Genomic DNA, 4251 nt, shown 5'->3' with positions numbered 1-4251 from the left:
GGGGGAACCTTATTGCACGCATGGCCCTGCAGGATCTACGGAACAACCATTTTTAAATTCATGTAAATTGTTAAATTTGGGTATATTCTTCAATATTCAGGAACATTGTTTGGCATTTGTCAACATTATTATCATTCATGATTTGTTTCTTAATATTTCTGAAATTCAGGAAACATGTGAGCATATTCATCAACATTTTTGTAAATCCATGATTTGTTTTCCAATTAATCAACATTTGAAAAAATCATGAACTGCTTTAAATTTATAAATGAAATTCTCAAATATGTTATAGAGCTGCAACTAATTTTTTTAGATGGGGGCTGCAATTTTTCTACTGATTTTGTTCTGAACGGATCGTCACCAAAACCATAGAGCGGTAGTCAAAATCGGATGACCCAGTTCTAAATTGAATATCTCGATTAATTGTGAGGCCTTAAAGTTTGAAAGCATATCGTATTGTATAAAATAATTGAATAATAAAGCTTTTTGAAATTGTTGACCCGATCAAAATCGGTTGACGTAATTTTAATTGAAGACCTCAATTAAACGCGGGTTATTTAGAATTAGGAAGCTTAGTGTTATAGAGGGTGACCTAGCATATATCATAATATGTTACACGAAAGAATGGTCATCTTTTCTTCAGCTTTTATCGAAAGATTTTTTGCCAAAGCATAAGTGAACCTGTTTAATGAATTTTCAGCTGTTATTTGAAGATTTGTGACACAACATAAGTGAACCTCGGAATTCAAAGAGCTACTTGTGTTGTTTGTGGTGATGGCCCTTTTAGTTTGTTAACTAGGTCCTATCTTATGTTTTATGTCATGTTTTTCTCATCTTCTTGTAACCTTGTTATTTGTATGGTTTTGGGCCCGACTTTCCTTATAATTAAATGGACCAACTTGTTTAGGTTTTCTATCCATTTTTTCTACAAACTGGACCACTCTCCCGATATAATGGCCAATTTGAGTAATCTATACCTAATAATAAAGAGGCTATTGTTTCCGTCGAAAAACCCACCGCGTCATTTTTATAAAAAAAAACCTTGTATCGCTGCAAAAATTATACCCGTACGCATCGCCTCCTCCCGTCGACCATGGGCCACCCTGGCCTGTGCCCAGGCCGCCGCCACACCACTCGCCGTCGTGGCCGACCTCAACCGCCACCGCTGTCAATCTCAACCCACCCGCCTCCGCGGCCGTACCTCTCCCCGCTCACTGCCCCCGTTGCGGCGCTCGAGCGCATCGCGTCGACCCTGGTCCACCCTGGCCTGTGCCCAGGCCGCCGCCACACCACTCGCCGCCGTGGCCGACCTCAACCGCCACCGCTGCCGATCTCAACCCACCCGCCTCCGCGGCCGTACCTCTCCCCGCTCACTGCCCCCGTTGCGGCGCTCGAGCGCATCGCGTCGACCCTGGTCCACCCTGGCGTGTGCCCAGGCCGCTGCCACATTACTCGCCGCCGCGGCCGACCTCAACCACCACTGTTGTTGATTTCAACCCACCCGCCTCCGCGGTCGTACCTCTGCCCGCTTGCTGCCCCCGTTTCGGCGCTCGAGCACAGCTTCTGGATCAAATCAACGCGACAGCTACAGTGATTGGGGAGATGCGTCTCCTCGATGTAGAACGGTGGCGGCGCGCGGATAAGGCGCGGCGGAGCGAAGTACTTGCTGGTGGAGGCGGACCTCCATGGCTCACACGGGGAACTCCGAGGTTATGGCGCGGCAACGACGACTCCTTATGGCCAGATAGAGGCTCCTAACCCTTGCTCCCCTCATCGTATCCCCTCCTCCGGCAGGAAAAATCATCATCTGGTGAGATCCCCTCCCCATGCCTCCAACCGTGTGCCAAGCACCGGTAAGAAATTTTGTTTTGTGGGAATTTGTTTGCTGATGAATGAATGTGTTGAATGTAAGATTGTATTGTTGTAGAGACAGAGAATGGAACACCACCTTCAGTTTGTCATCTGATCCCACATTCTCTATCCCATGAGTGAAATAAGATAACAGTTCATTGATCAATTCACGTAGCCTATTTGTTTTGCTTTGCTTGTCCCGCTCAATTTCTCATTTCTCATCATGATGGAATTAACAATGGACAGGTTGATTTCTCAACAAAATAGGATAGGACTGACTACATTAGTTAGTTAGCTTATTATTTTAATAAATTAAAATGATTATAAAAAGATTAAAAGCGTGTGGTATTTTTTCTCCCGTTGCAACGCACGGGCTCTTTTGCTAGTATAATCAGTTGGAGGAACTCCTCACCCGGCGATTGTTTTTTAAATTCAATCGAGTATGATTCATGTGAGTATAGGGAGTCAATATGCATGTCCATAGTTCCGCTACCTATCATTGATAGGACTTCAATGTTGGTGGGTTAGAGATGTCACTGCCCAACTAATCTTTAACCACAGGCTGGTTTACATTTTTCAAAAAAGTCTGTGATACTTCTGAATCTACATTATTTTTCTCTCATTTCTTGCATCTGCAAAATATATATATAGATAGATTTCTGTCATGTGCCGTGCCCTGGGCTCACACGGTACTACTTACTGGACGGTGCCTAGGCTAACACGCACCGCACGGTCGATGTGAGCCCGGTGAGACAGCATGTCGGCACGGACGGACGGAGACTCGCGGTCAGCCAGTCATCATTGGCGTCCACCGTAGTTGGAAAAGAGCTGCACTCCCACTCCACCGCCGTCCTCCACTGAATCGAGTGGCTCCTCCTCCTTCCCCACTCCCCACTCAACTCCGGGCCGCGCTGCCTGGACCGGAGGATACATCGGCGAACCAGCCGCAGGGGAGCAGAGCCAGCGCCGGTGCCCGGCGGCGACGTGCCGGGGAGCAGCGGAGGTCGCGCGCCGGCGAGGCCATCGTCTTCCGCTTCCGGAGGCGGAGGTAGGAAATCACCTCTTACTCCCCCCTTTTCCTCATGGTTTAAGACAGTTTCCCTTGCAATGCGCAGAGGTTTGTGGTGGATAAGTCCCAATCCGTAATCCAGTGGTAAGTCCTTAGATTTTTCTTTTTTTTTGCGGGCCAGATTCTGCATTCAGCTCGAACAGGTTGTTTTGGATTTTGCTGACGCTAAACAGCATGTTGAATTGAGAATTTTTGGGGTGCCTGTCAAAATTCAGAGATACCAAAACAACACTGTATTTCGGTTTTGACTTGGAGTAGACCACCTAAACTTCCAGCTTAATCATGTTTTGACCTGGAATAGACTTTGAACATTTTAATTGACATCTGAACTTTGAAATCTAGACCATTTAGATCTCTTATAATAATCGTGACATCTGAACTGTGAAACTTCCTGCTTATTCGTGACATGTGAACTTTGAAATTTAGAGCATTTAGATCTCTTATTATTAATTGACTAACGCACACTTCTCTGATGCTTACATGCCTTTAATTTTGCCGCGGGATTTTCAGAACATGATCACCAAAGCTGCTCAAATGGCTGGTGGTGTTCCTTTCCTTAGAATAATCCAAGGCACTTCGTTGATCAACCGAGGATCAAGCAATCTCACAAGCACGACATCGATATTTGTTAACGAGGTTCACCGATATGGCTACATCCCCGGGGCCTGACTACGGACGCTACTCTCCGTGACACCGTCACAATACCGCACCTCGGTCGCCCGATCGCGGGCACACGTCGTCGGCTCCCCCGCGCACTCGTGCTATTATGTTGGCATAGGTTACATCGTGTGTCTACCCCCGCTATATATGAGAGGCCTATGATACAAGTGTCCTACCAAGACACGACTTTATATCCTGTCTAAACACAATACTACTCAGAGTCCAACTGAAACCTACCTTGTACAATAATATTCGACACAACTCTAACAAACTCCACCTTGACGAATATTCTCCACCACCTTGAGTTCATCCATGCGTCAAACTTCCATGTACATTGGACTTGAGATATGCCATGAACACCACTGCTATTTCCAGACTCCATGTGACTCCACCTGCAACTGTAGTCCCTTCTCGTCTTCTTCAGAGTCAACCCTCGAGCAAAGTTAAGTTCCTTATTACTCTACTTTGTGCTTCCAACTTCCGGAGTATCCATTCAATGCCATCACACACTGATCACTGACCTGCGTGAAAGTGAACAACCCACTTATTGAATGCCACATATAAAAGTTACCTGAACTCAACATCCTTGCTCTTTCTTGACCGTCCGTATGAAACTTGAAGGAATTTCACCGTCGCCTTGTGTCACCCTGAGTGAAATTCGCAGTTGTCTC

At 46.1% G+C, this 4251-nt stretch overlaps 1 long non-coding RNA gene across 1 annotated transcript; it reads left to right on the top strand.

Moving 5' to 3' along the window:
- Nucleotides 1-2602: 2602 nt before the first annotated feature.
- On the top strand, nt 2603-3771 carry LOC123440995. The gene is made up of 2 exons (XR_006630389.1): nt 2603-2899; nt 2967-3771. It is a non-coding gene; the product is annotated as an uncharacterized LOC123440995 (long non-coding RNA).
- The last annotated feature ends 480 nt before the right edge of the window (nt 3772-4251 follow it).

The sequence above is a fragment of the Hordeum vulgare genome, chromosome 3H (genome assembly GCF_904849725.1).
Source record: "Hordeum vulgare subsp. vulgare chromosome 3H, MorexV3_pseudomolecules_assembly, whole genome shotgun sequence".
Classification (NCBI taxonomy): domain Eukaryota; kingdom Viridiplantae; phylum Streptophyta; class Magnoliopsida; order Poales; family Poaceae; genus Hordeum; species Hordeum vulgare.
The sequence above is the reverse complement of the archived record's forward strand: the minus strand, read 5'-3'. Positions and strand labels throughout refer to the sequence as shown.